Source organism: Magnolia sinica, chromosome 1 (genome assembly GCF_029962835.1).
Source record: "Magnolia sinica isolate HGM2019 chromosome 1, MsV1, whole genome shotgun sequence".
NCBI lineage: Eukaryota > Viridiplantae > Streptophyta > Magnoliopsida > Magnoliales > Magnoliaceae > Magnolia > Magnolia sinica.
The window spans coordinates 115,281,794-115,296,975 of record NC_080573.1 but is presented as its reverse complement, the minus strand read 5'-3'; positions in this window follow the sequence as shown (position 1 = coordinate 115,296,975).

Genomic DNA, 15,182 nt, shown 5'->3' with positions numbered 1-15,182 from the left:
CAGGGATGTTTGAAGTCAATTTTATGGAATCATAACTAATAGGATTACAAGGCGAGGAGCAATTGGAAGGAATTCAAAAGCAAACTAAGCAGTTGACCAAGCAGCCGATAGCCATTCAAGAGGTCGATCAAGCAACTGATGGTCATCCAGGAGGTCGATCAAGTAGCCGATGGTCTTGCAGAAGGCAAATCAAGTGGCCGATGGTCATCTAAGAGCTCGATCAAGCAATAGATGATCATTCAGGAGCTCGATCGAGCGGCCGAGTGAAATGCTATCGAGTCAGCAAAAAAGACTGGAGTGGTTACTGGGATAGGTGACACTAAAGCCTCCAGAAGGCAGTAGTGCTAAACGGTTACAATAACTATCAGAATGTGGGAAGCATCTATAAAGCCAAGTAGTAGTGAACGGATATAGTAACCATCAGAATGTGGGAATGATCTAGATGAGTAAATTAAGGTAATAAATAGTAAAAGAATTTAACAAGAAAAATCGTCTCATACCAATCCAAACAAACCAAATCTATCTTTCAATTATCATTTCAATTTACCCATTTATTTACATTCCATAGTGTAATCATTTACTTTCCCTTTTGAGCAAATTATATTCCATATTGTAATCTTTTACTTTTTAGCTCACTGTTTACATTATATAGTGTAATCCGTAGCATTAACCAAGTAGCTAGTCATTTGAGTCTATGCTTGTACGTTGGATTCAATTCCTTAATCGGAAAGGTGTTCGTAACTGTTCTTCGCGACCAACTATAAGAATCTATTTCTCATTTCATTTTATCTGTATCGAAAAGTCCTTTCGTACAGAAGACAAATGTGCAACCCATCATCATAGGAGGAACCCCACCATCTGAATGTCGCCTGATCCAATTTTACACATTGCGCGAGTGGGTGGATAGTAGAGCTGTACACGAACCGAGTTAGCTCGGTTAACTTGCTTGACTCGACTCGACTCGAAAAAGCTTAATTTAAATTAGTTTGAAACTGAGTTCGAGCCAAGTTGAGCTAATTTTTTTAGTTAGAAAATATTTCGAGCCGAGTTCAAGCTGGTCCGATTTCGACTCAACTCGAATCGGTACATAACTCGAACTCGGTTTGAATCGGTTTGACTTGACTCGACTTGGTTTAAACGGTATAAATACCACAAAAAACCCTACCCCTCTCTCACATACCCCCCCTGCTGGTCCAACCATTCGTCTCTGCTCACTCGTTGCTGCCGTCCGTCTCTACTCACCCATCTCCCCTGTCCTCTCCTGCACATCCGGTAAACAATCGAACTTTGTGATCTCCCCCACCCTTTTGTTGTGAGATTTGATAGTTCAGCCAAACCGGCCTGGATGCTGTCCATGGCTGGCGGCTTGATTGCTAGTCGTTGCATTATATATTATAAATATATATTATTTACTAAATAAAAAAAACCTTAAACAGTAAACCATATATTATATATTATATTTATACGCAATTATATATTATTATTAAAAAAATCCTAAACAGTCTATTATATATTATATATAAAAAAATCTATATATATAAACCCTAAAACTTTTGTAGAGATGGATGGATGGATAATTGGTTGGATGGTTGGATGGATGGGACACGGGAGGGATGGATGGATGTGACTTGGGAGGGATGGATGAATGATTGGTTGGATGGATGTGACTTGGGAGGGATGGATGAATGATTGGTTGGATAGATAGATAGATCATGGATGTGATAGATAATTGGATGGATGAATGGATGATGCATATTGTATAAATATAATATAAATTACATATATTATAATATATTGATATTATTATATAGATTAATGTTAGAATTTAGATTGTAAATGACTTAATGTTATTGTTAGTCATCATTTATCAATTATGTGATTTTAAATATTCCATTGTTAAAGTAATGTTAATGTTAATGTTATTTATTTATTATTTAAATTGTTAATGTCAATGTTAAGTTGTTAATATTAATGTTAATGTTATTGTTAATTTCTTATTGTTTAATCAGTTACATTAATTTTTTTAATGTTTTATTGTTATAGTATATAATAATCAGTAGCCCATTTGAGGATTTTTATATTGTCAGACATAGATTCAATGTGTTTTTGGATGTATAGAAAATTTCAAATTGTCCCTTTTTGGACAGTTTAATTTTGGATAGATAAGAATTAACGCAGGGACATTTTCACACAAAGCTCGAGTGGGATGGCCCGTGGGATGCGGGGGCACACTCGAGGTGCCCCGCGGAACCCATGGATTTGGGGCCCATGTGAGGTGGGTGGTTCTTATGAGGCAGAGGAACCCATGGATTTGGGGCCCACAAGGAGGGTTTGGCCAATGACCTAACCCATGGATTTGGGGCTTGTGCTATGAGATTAAGGGATTAAATCGCTATGCTCTATCAGTTTAAGCTTTTAGAGCAATTGGTTAATTGTCATGCATCAAATTGGTATCAGAGCGGAAGGTCTTGTATTCGAGACTCCTCATCGGGAGTGATAAATGCAAGGGCATTTTCACACTGGGCTTGAGTGGGGTGGCCAGTGGGATGCGGGGGCACACTTGGGGTGGGTGGCCTGTGAAACCCATGGATTTGGGGCCCATGTGAGGTGGAGGAATCCATGAATTTAGGGCCCATGAGGAGGGTTTGGTCGAGGACCTAACCCATGGATTTAGGCCTCGGGTAATGAGATTAAGGGATTAATTCGCCAAGCTCTATCAGTTCGAGCTTTTAGAGCAAGTGGTTAATTGTTTTGCATCAAGAATGTTTTCATTAATTTATTCTAATTTAAATGCATATGTTTGTTTCGGTTTGTCTATCTTATTCTCTTTCGATATATTTTTTGCATTTGTTTCCATCATCAAATATCCATACTTTGTGTAAATAGTTAACATGAAAATTAAATATAAGATTAATATATCTAGAGAGATAAGGGGAGATGCTGCTAAAATTTTGACGTGACATTTAAATTGAAAAATGAAAACATTACAATCTATTCAATATTGAATTGGTGACTGATTTATACAGCTAGAAAATTCTAAAAAATTTAGAGGACATTTATATACACACACTACTCATGTTGATAAGTACCTAAAAGTTAGTTTCCTATATTTATATTTATAGATGGCTAGTGAGGAAGCCCCAACTACCCCTTGTGTCGGTGTGTCCGCTACATCTCCTCTTATTGTTAAGGGAGATGGGTTTTCAGTTATAACTTCAACAAAAAAATAAAATGTCAATTGTGAGTGATGATTTTGAAGAAAAATTTTAGTTAATGATGTGTTGAAGATTAGATGTATGCCCTGCAAATCACTATACAACAAATATACTGGGAGGTTAACTACTCATTTAAATAGACATAGCAAAGTTGTTCAAAGAGACTGAAAATCTAAATTCCAGGTCAACAGTTGCTATAATTTAAGTTTGAAGGAGATGTGTCTCAATATAAGCTTTCCACTCATAATTTTGAAAAACTGAAGCTGAAAGAGTGGTATGTAAGACTTGTGATCGTTGATGAAAAACCATTTAAAATGATATATAACAAAGTTTTAATAAGATATAATAAATTTTTTAATCCTCAGGTTGAGAAGGCCTCCTGTAACACCATGTACTTTTCAGTACTCGAGTGTTACCATGGGAATCAAGTTTAGTACGAACACAGAGTCATCTTGTCTAGATATTCACTTTCGATCTAACCTAAATCTAACCAGTAGAAGGATCCTCATCCATAGATTGAGCCATTTGACCCTCTAAGCATAGGATAAGTGGTTAGATCTCTACTTACACTTATTTTAGGACACCTAGAACTAATGAGGAGTGAATATGAAACACTTGCGCTTCTGGATCATAAGATCCGACCGTTGGGATTATGTATCAACCATGGAATTCAAGATAGGTAATTAGACTTAAGCCTCACCTCGTTCAATGATTGATATGGACATCAAAACTAGTCATTAGATTCATCCAGGGGACCTTTGGACCGTCGATGATCATCTCAAAATAATTCAACCGTTTAAACTCATGATTGCCCATCCAATTAAGGTGTAGGGTAAACTGATTTTAGAAATGATCGTCAAATCTACCCTAAATAGGATTATGAACCATTTGATATGTTGTTGATCAGATTTAGGAAGAATCTGGCTCTCAGATCATCAAAAATCTCAAACATAGGCTGAGATTTGAAGGTGCAACCCACCTAAACCTTGGATCTGGTCCTAAATTGAGCAAAAAAAAGTGAGTGGACAGCCCGGATCCATTAGAACATCACTGTGGGCCCCACATCTGCTACGTGAGTACAGACAGCGGGCATACACCCACGTCGCACCAAATGAAGGAATCTAGTCAATTGGGTTTGACCCAATGAAATTGCCAAGAAAGCATGGAGCTTTTCTTGCCCGGATGAATTCGAACGAGCAACGCTCATTATCATTGGTCGTGGCCCACCATGATCATCCGAATGGATGATCCATATCGTCCATCTCGTTGGTCAGTTGAAGCCGACCAGAACCAGGGTTAATCCACCCGTTGGATCGCACAGGTGTGCACACAACCTTAAGCACAAAACGAGTGCGTACGGCCGGTGTTTTCGAAAATGGAAAATTCCCCCTTTTCCTTCTTTCCACACTAGCGATCCACGCAGGTTGCCTCTGCAGCATCCTAGTCCTCCACTTAGAGCCATTAGAGCCCTCCAAACTAGGGATTTCCCTAGCTATGATTCGAGCTTTCTCCCACTGCCGCAGCAACTCGAAACTTAAGTCCATTAAGTAAAAAACTCAGATCATCGTCCATCTAGTGGGTCCCATAATGCTCAACAGTCAAATCTAAACCATCCATGCGTCCCAGATTGCAAGATCATCCGATGGATCCGGATCCGCCATTAATGAGGACACCATCTCCTCCGATTTTTCAGAAAACCCACCACCTTTCAGTGGGCCCCGTTTGCTGATCTAAAACATCCATCTGGTGGCCCATAGCACCATATGACTATCAATAACAATAACTATTAGCCATGTAGTGTTTGTGATTGATTCAGATCCAAGGTTCACATGAAAATCGTTATGTGGCGTCTGAGCTAAATCACAGCAAGCCGCCACTAATCCAACAATTAGTTGGCTGTGGAGCGTTTATGTGATGCCCCATACTTTTCAATACATGGGTGTTACTAGGGAAGTCTAAATCTGTTTACACGCATGTGGAAACACACATGGTTATCTTTGCACATCAACACTCGGTTACTCTCGATCTATTCATTTGAATCGTCTTGTATAACATTCATTCGTATAACAAGCCATCTATCCGATTGATTTTCAAATTAGTCCATCATATCTTCAGAACACGAGCCAACGAATCCACACGTTAGGAGTTGTCTTCGTTCACAGAATGAGCTAATCAAACCATCCATCTTACGTCCTAAGGTTTGGATTAACAAACCCATCGTCTGTCTAACTTTAAAAACTACCACAGATGTACACCACTTGATCATTACGGTTAGGCCACTTGATTACTAAACTTTCTAATGACTTCACCTAAACTAGGCCGAGAACCCTAGGAATCATCCCTGATCATATTTTGTAATGATCTGACTGTCAGATCTTCATAAATCGTAAAATAACCTATGTATGTAGAAAGTATAGCTCACTCACAAATTTAAAATAGTCTAACCTTTCTTATCAAGCCATACAGTAAATAAATGGTGTTGATCATGATGCCAACCACGATAAACAACTTAGAAAATAATAATGATAATAATAATAATGAAAAAATAATTCATAATGATAATAATAGTAATAACAATAATAATAATAATAATTATTAAAACTTATTCTAATAATAATAATAATATTCTAAATCTATAGTATGGGTGGTCCCAGTTGTAAGACCCGTGTCCTAGTCCGTACTGTTCCGTTGGTTTCCGCAGTCATTCTGGTCAAATTTCGGCAACCTTCGCACCGTATCCGGTGTTTGCGCACGATCCTAAGCCAGGTCCCGCGCACCGACGTCGGCTTGATCCGAAAGTTGTATCATAGCGACCGTGTCGTCGCCGTGACTTGCGCACCGAACCGATACCCAGACAAGAAGATGCCGATCTGCATTTATTCCGAAGAAACACCGCGCGTTGTGAATTTCGAGGGAATCTCTATACTATTAGTCCCATCAATCAACCATTAAATGCAACCTTATCTCAAGTACAACAACCCATCCCTCTTTCTCCACAAAGTCAACTCTCTCTCTCTTCACCCATCCCTCTTTTACTCACTTTTCAAACAAACCCATGCTTCATTAATTACACCCATCACTCCATCACCTCATATCACTCCCATCCTCTCATTTTCTCTCTCACTTCTCAAATCTCTCCAAGCAACCTAAGCCTCTCACGTCCAACACTTCTCTCCCAAACCACAAGTGTGGTCCACCTCTCATCTCTCATCCACACCATCTAAACCCCATCAACCTCCATCAAAGTTGAAGCTAAGGAGCATTGGAGTCTAAGGGACCAAGAAGAAGGAAGATAAGGTGGGTGATTTGCCATTATTTTAAACTTTAGGGCCCACTTGTTGGTGGGGACCCATTTGGATGTATGTGATTTAATCTAGAGGGCCCATAGTGGCGGGGTTCCTCTATCTCACCATATATCTCTCTCTATCTCTCTCTTTCTCTCTTTCTTTGTAATGGTGTGGATCCCACCAATATGTGTTACATCTACCCCGTCCATCTACATCGGACGGTGTGGCCCACTCTATTGCAGGTGATGATCCACACCATCCATTGTTTGGATGGACCCAATGCATTTTTTTATATATATGTATATATGTTATATTTTATATAATACATATAATATAACATGTATTATATATATAATATAATATATATATTATATACATATATGTTAGTGGGCCACATCTACGTGGGACCCACCACATCATGTGTTTATCTATGCCGTCCAGCGTCCAGGGACGCTGGACGTTGGCAACAGTGAAGGGAAGTGTTAACTGGCATGGGCTTATATAAAAAAAAAAAAGAAGAGAGAAGAAGTGGTGGGCCTCTCATGCAAGCCCCACCTTGATGTATAAGTCAAATCCAAGCCATCCATCCTCTTCCTCAGATCATTTTAGGCGTTGAGCCGAAAAATGATCTCAATCTGAACTTATGGTGGGCCTTAGCATAGCAAACCAGTTTCCTACCATTGAAATACACCCCGATGCTGCTGTACATCAGAAAACTATTCGATATTGGTCTCGATAGATTTGTATCGAGCCATAGGGGCCAATGAATGGTGTGGATCTGGCTGATGTGGGCCCCGTCTGTGGAAAACCACACAAAATCGTTTTTTTTCAAAAAAAAAAAGAGGAAGAAGCAGCATGCAGCACTGCTGCTTGCTGTCAGAGCGCCACAGGCGCTGCCTGCGCCTGACGACGGGCGGACGGACTGGGCTCACGGCCCCAGTTGTGGGCCCCACCTTGATGCCATTCGACAATCCACACCGTGCATTTGATGGGTCCCCATGGACTGACCGTCCATCCCAAAAATCTGCCTTATACGGAACTCATGTGGGCCATACCATCTAAAATCATGTGAAGACATGCCTAAAACATATAAAATCGCTTGGTGGGGCCTACCTGAGTTTTGGATGTCGCTGAAACTTGGTATGGACCGTCAGTCAGGTGGGACTCACACAATGAATGGGCTGGATTTGTGAACCACATTTCGGTGGGCCCCACATCCGCCCCAAGGTCCAATGACCTTATAACAGGTTGGACGCCAAATATCGTCACGGTGGGCTCCCTGCCTACGTGAACCCATCCACGGATAGGATGGAAATAAACATCATCAGTGGGCCCTTGGTCCACACCACCCTATCAATGGGGTGTATGGAAAATAAACATTACAGTGGGCCCTATTCAGGCCCACGTGACTTTATGAATAGATTGGATGATAATAAATATAACAGTGGGCCCATTTTGGATGGAAAATAAAAAATATATATATATATATATATAAAATAAAATAATACAGTGGGCCCTATCCAGGCCCACGTGACCTTATAGATAGATTGGATGATAAAGAAAAACTACAGTGGGCTCTACCCTGGTTCACATGACCCTATGAACAGTTGGTTGGAAAATAAACATTGGGCCTTAGGCTGGGTGGAAAATGAGCATTTTGGTGGGCCCCACTTATGTAAGTATTGTAAACCACACCCTCTATTAGTGTGGGCTCCATCATAATGTATGTGTTTCATCCCACTGTCCAACTGTTTTGGAGATAATTTAAGGCCCATTATGGAGGCGCATCTTCATGCATTAGTGGTCCTTGTTGAGGCCCACCTTGATTTGTATTAGGCCCATATTATGAGGCCCATTGAGGCCCACCTTGATATAGATATGGGGCTCATGTTATGTAGCGCATTTAATGTATTTGGGTCCTTGGGTCAAGGCCCAATTAGATGTACAAAAGGCCCATTACAATGTGTGATTCATGAAAGGCCATTCGTTGGGAGCAATGTTGGTTTGATGTCCACATTGAATCGATAATGTTGGTTAAATGTCCACATTATAACTCTCCCTAAGGCCCACTGATAGGCCCATAATTATGGTAAGTAGGCCGTCTAGGGCCGTCTCCATTATACCTAGAGCCCATCTCTTTATACATGTTTAGTATAGATCCATGATTCATGATCATTCGCACCATATGTATGCCTGATGTGAGGAGTGACCGATCATAGCATATACCTTTGGATAGACTGTTTATGGGCTCCCTGATAGGCGGAGTTGCCTCATATAAGTGCATGGTACACGCATGACCATTGCATGACTGATAGTGTGATTCATGCACTTGCATTTGTGTGATTGTAGTTACTGTATGCGCTAGCCACATCAGGGCCATAGCCTCCACAGACACATCGTGGATGGCAGGATTGGAAATCAAAAATATTTGGTTCTAGCATACGGGCGCCATAGACGTCCATGGGTGAAAATTCCTAAACCCGATGGTACCAGAGGATGACTCCAATGTCGAGACCGAGTGGATATATGAGCGCATGAGGGCCGAATACAAGGAGGCCGCGTCTCCCACTGTGTCGTGGTCGGTTGGAAAGGAGTGTGGCCTTACTCGCCCGAGGGTAGGGGGCAATACTAGGCTGAGTTTGACCAGCTCGCGAATGGGTCCGCTATCGACGTGCCGGATAGGTATTGACAGACTATTGGCCAGGCGGATAGTGAGGTTTCTTACGCTCACTTGGACTGTGCGGCTAGGAGAGCGACAGTGCCATTTGGAGTGTATTGAACCCCGGTGATTATCCAGAATGAGAACTGTACTGATATATGATGAGGATTGGTCTGCTTGAGTTGCATCTCGCATCGCATATTGCATAGCCTTGGTACGGCTGATTGCATTCATGTGCTCATCACCATGATTCCGCATTACCTTGACCTTGCATTTTGAGCACGTTTATATTGCACACACACACTTACACCACCCTCTAAGCTTTCTATAAGCTTATGCACGATTGATGCGTGCAGGTGACACCAGGACGCAGTCGCAGCCGTAGTCTCGCCGTAGTTGGACCGTGTAGACGAGCTTTGGAGTTTCTATCTTTTGCACTACATTGTATTTTTCCTTTCAGTCGCATTGTACTCAAAAGTTTTTGATCATAGTGGATTTTGTGGTGGTGTTCTTGTGGTTACTATTTGTGGGTTATGCTTTTGTTATGCTCATTATGAATCAGACTGATGATTTGAAATCCTCCTTGTAGTATCCCAGGATCGGAACCTGGTGAATGGGTGCTGGGATCCAAAAATGGAGTTTTATGGAGGCTGTCGGCGCTGGATTCGGCAATCGGGAATTTTGTGAGCCCGGTTTCCGAGTTCGGGGCGTGACAGAAGTTGGTATCAGAGCATAACTCGGGAATAACCAAGAACAACATTACATATCTGCTATAAATGATTAAGTCATAAGTTTGGATAGCCTAGCGATCTTTTATTACCGACCCTTAACGAGCGTGCCTTTTAGAGTTTTCAAAGTTGATAGGCGCCTTCGTTCTTTCCTGTAGGACATGGTGCGCAGGAGAGTGACCCGATCGACTCCCGCACCACCACCGGATACTTCAGCTCCACCACCTGCAGCTCCCGCATTACCACCTACGACCCCTGCTCCGCCACCAGAGATTCCTACTGCCCAGCCTGAGGATGTCGCTCCTCTACCAGAGATTCATACCGCCCATCCTGAGGATGCTGCACCTCCACCAGAGACCGGTGCGGATCCGACCGTATCCGTGAGTGCTTCCCAGTTACAGCAGATGTAGCAGGCCCCGCACTTCAGGGGCAGAGCAGACACCGGTTGTTTCACCGGCCCAGGAGAGCAAGAGCGCGCGAGTGCCCTACTTGGAGAGTTCCGACAGTTTGATCCTCCTGGGTGAGCCAGATCCGACAGCAGCGGAGAGGTGGCGCTCCGATGTGGAGAAGATTTTGATACCATGTCATGCACGGCCGAGCGGCGAGTTCGGTTGGCGATGTTTCTTTTCGGGTGAGGCCGAGCATGGTGGACCTCGGTTACCGCGTCGCGAGACGACTACGTCTGGACATGGGATGATTTTATAGACCGATTCGAGGAGCGATTTTTGACCATATTCGACGCCGAGGGCCGGAGTTCGAGACTTGCAGTGCGGGGATATGGCCGTGGCACGATGCACGGCTCGTTTCGTGGCTTTCGAGGTTTGCCTTATATGGTTGATGATGAGGCGGAAGGCCCGCCGTTTCGAGCGGCTTACGTTACGGTCTTCGAGGCCGTGTGATGGGCACGAGCTTCCGACCTTCCAGGGTAGTGCGGAGGGCTCGGATTTATGAGGCGGAGTGGGCGCGCGCAGGCGCGAGATCGAGAGGAGAGGTCGAAGAGGCGGACCTCCTCCGGTAGCTCCAGCGGCGGCGACCACGAGGTATATGAGCCACCCACCTGCTAGAGCACCGGCAGCCCCAGCAGCACCTCCCAAGAGGCCATTCACGAGGACTTGTTTTGGATGTGGTGGGACAGGGCACCGCTTTGTCGAGTGCCCTCGCCCTCATCTGCAGATCGAGAGGATCACAGCAGCCTCACCTACATCCGCCGAGAGCACCACGGTAGCCTCCAGCACAGCAGCGACCTCGGCATTCAGCACAGCAGCGACCCCATCAGAAGTGACCACAACCACCTCGGCCGCCGAGACCCCGGCGCGAGGCGGAGTATAGGCCGCCGCGAGGCAACGGCACCGGGGACCTCGAGAGGGACGACACCTCCCGGCCAACTCGGCTAGATTCTACGCGGCTCGGCGAGACCCGATCATCCGGAGGAGTCGTCGAGGGTATACTTCCCGTCTCTTCATGCATCGCCCGAACATTATTTGATTACGGTGCTTCTCACTCATTCATGTCCGAGGATTTACGCCGATCGTTGCCGACAGAGTCTACTAGTGAAGGATTGACCGTATCGACGCCCTTGGGGAGGATCACAGAGTATTGGGCCGTTTTGTCCATCTTGCCGGTTCTTGTCGGTGATATCTTTTTACCCGACTTGTTTGTCTTTGCCGATGCGATTTTGGCGTTATCTTTGGGCATGGATTGGCTTGCAGTACCATGCTATCTTGGGTATTACTGCGAGGCAGGTCACATTACGCATACCAGGCTTGCGCGATTCCGATTCATCGCGAGCCTAGGAGAGCCGTTGTCTTGCTTGATGTCTTGCGTCGAGGAGCCTGTTGCCATTTGTATTGATCGATTGCCGGTTGTTTGCGACTTCCGTGTTCCAGGAGATTTCAGGATTGCCTCCTCGCCGTCATATCGAGTTCCAGATCGATCTTGTGCCCGGTACCGCGCCTATCTCGAAGGCCCCGTACTGTATGGCACCGATGGAGTTGCGTGAGCTGCAGCGTCAGTTGGGCGAGTTGCGTGAGTTGGGATTTATTCGTTCGAGCAGTTCACCTTGGGAAGCGCCGGTACTCTTCGTCAGGAAGAAGGATGGCTCGTTGAGGCTCTGCGTAGATTACCGCGAGCTCAACCGGGTCACGATTAAGAACAAATACCGGCTCCCAAGGATAGACGATTTATTTGATCAGCTGCAGGGTGCACAGTTCTTTTCGAAGATTGACCTGCGTTCTGGTTATCATCAGATTCGTGTCCGAGAGGAGGATATCCCGAAGACAGCCTTCAGGACGCGCTATGGTCATTTTGAGTTTCAGGTCATGTCCTTTGGACTGACCAATGCACCCGCGGTCTTCATGCAGTTGATGAACGAGGTCTTTCGTCCATATCTCGATCAGTTTGTTGTGGTCTTCATCGACGACGTTCTGATATATTCGAGGACCCGTGAGGACCATATGCAGCGTCTGGAGATCGCCTTGCAGACCCTCTGAGCCCACCAGCTATATGCGAAGCTGGAGAAGTGTGAGTTCTGGCAGGAGGAGGTGAGATTCCTCGGTCACATGGTGACGAGGGAGGGTGTCGCAGTGGACCCCTCAAAGGTTAAGGCAGTGCGTCAGTGGGGTCAGCCCACGACTGCGTCCGAGATCCGTAATTTTCTTGGTTTAGCGGGATACTATCGACGTTTCATTGAGAGCTTCTCCCGTATTGCAGCCCCGTTGACCAGGTTGACTCGGAAGGGCGCATAATTTATTTGGAGTGACGCTTGTGAGCGAGCATTTATGGAGCTGAAGGACCGCCTGACGTTCGCTCCTGTCCTCACTCTTCCCTCTGGGAGTGATGGATTCGTGGTATTTACTGATGCTTTGCATATTGGATTGGGTTCTGTCCTGATGCAGCACGGCAGACCTGTAGCATTTGCATCTCGTCAGCTCAAGGTTCATAAGCTGAACTACCCCACGCATGACTTAGAGCTGGCAGTAGTTGTCTTCGCACTGAAGGTGTGGAGACACTATCTCTATGGGGTTAGGTTCGAGCTCTTCTCTGACCACAAGAGCTTGAAGTATCTATTTTCTTAGTCTGAGCTGAACATGAGACAGAGACGCTGGATGGAGCTTCTGAAGGATTATGATTTTGACCTCCAGTACCACCCAGGCAAGGCGAATGTGATGGCGGATGCCCTTAGCCGTCAGCCACGAGGCCTGGTGGCGCATATGATGATTCAGGAGTGGAAGATGCTCGAGGATGTTTGCAGTCTTCTATCGTGCAGTTATCGAGCCTGTCAATTTAACCCTCTCTTATAGCAAGGGTAATCGAGGCTCAGCAGGTAGACGAGTCGTTGCAGAGTTATAGGGCTGAGGCAACATCTGAGAGTCAGTCGGATTGGGAGATTGGTTTTGATGGTAGACTTCGCTTTAGAGGTCGATTGTGTGTCCCAAGTATTCCTGAGTTGCGTAGAGATCTTATGACCGAGGCACATCGATCGCGGTTTTCTATCCACCCTGGCTCGACAAAGATGTACCGTGATATGAGGAGGCAGTATTTTTGGGCGGGGATGAAGCGCCATATTGCCAGTTTTGTGGCCGAGTGTGACATATGCCAGCGTGTCAAGGCCGATCATCAGAGACCCCCTGGCCTATTGCAGCCGTTGAGTGTCCCGACGTGGAAGTGGGAGCACGTATCTACAGATTTTATTATGGGTTTGCCGAGGACTCGGCGCGGTCATGACGCCATGGGTTGTCGTAGATCATCCGACGAAGTCGGCACATTTTCTTGCGATTCGTGCGACTTGGCCTTTGGACCGGCTTGCGAGGTTGTTCATTGAGGAGATTGTGAGCGCACGGCGTACCGGTCTCGATCGTTTCCCGAGATCCGAGATTCACGTCTCGATTTTGGAGGAGCTTTAGAGAGCTATGGGTCCGATTTGCGGCTCGATCGCGTATCATCCGGCAGCCGATGGCGACGAAAGGGTCAACCAGATCCTTGAGGATATGCTTCGGGCCTGCGTGATTGACTTCGGTGGTAGCTGGGATGAGCATCTGCGATTGGCTGAGTTCGCATATAACAACAGCTATCAGGCGACCATTGGCATGGCTCCTTTTGAGGCATTATATGGCAGACTGTGCAGATCTCCGAGTTGTTGGACTGAGGTTGGAGAGCGGCGTCTCCTAGGTCTCGAGCTTGTGCAGGAGACATCAGAGGTTATTGATATCATCAGGCAGAGGATGCGCACAGCTCAGAGCCGGCAGAAGAGTTTTGCTGATTGCCGGCGTCGTCCCTTGGAGTTTGATGTAGGGGACCATGTGATCTTAAGGTCTCGCCCATGAAGGGCGTAGTTCGATTTGGAGTGAAGGGCAAGCTTGCCCCGAGATTCATAGGACCTTTCGAGATCACTGAGCGCATTGGCGCTGTGGCCTATCGGCTTGCCTTACCATCTCAGTTGTTTGGCATCCACAACGTTTTCCACGTCTCTATGTTGAGAAAATGTGGGTCAGACGTAGTTCCTGTTATTAACTGGCAGCCATTGGAGGTTCGTGAGGACGCTTCTTACATCGAGCAGCCAGTTAGTATTCTTGATCGGAAGGAGCAGGTCCTCCGAACCAAGGTCATTCCCTTGGTGAAGGTTTAATGGGGTCACCATTTTGTGGATGAGGCATCTTGGGAACGCGAGGCTGAGATTTGAGAGCGCTATCCTCACCTCTTTGATGATTGATTGTATGTTGTATGTTGTCTCTGATATTTATATGGCGATGCCTTGCTTCCTCTTCTATTATGATTTATGTTTTCTTGTGATGATTGTTTAAATTTTGAGGACGAAATTTTTATTTGGAGGGGAGAGCTGTAAGACCCGTGTCCTAGTCCGTACTGTTCCGTTGGCTTCCGCGGTCCTTCCGGTCAAATTTCGGCAACCTTCGCACCGTATCCGGTGTTTGTGTACGATCCTAAGCCAGGTCCCGCGCACCGACGTCGGCTTGATCCGAAAGTTGTATCATAGCGACCGCGTCGTCGCCGCGATTCCAACGCCGTGACTTGCGCACCGAACCAATACCCAGGCAAGAAGATGCCGATCTACGTTTATTCCGAAGAAACACCGCGCGCTGCGAATTTCGAGGGAATCTCTACACTATTAGTCCCATCAATCAACCATTAAATGCAACCTTATCTCAAGTACAACAACCCATCCCTCTTTCTCCACAAAGTCAACTCTCTCTCTCTCTTCACCCATCCCTCTTTTACTCACTTTTCAAACAAACCCATGCTTCATTAATTACACCCATCACTCCATCACCTCATATTA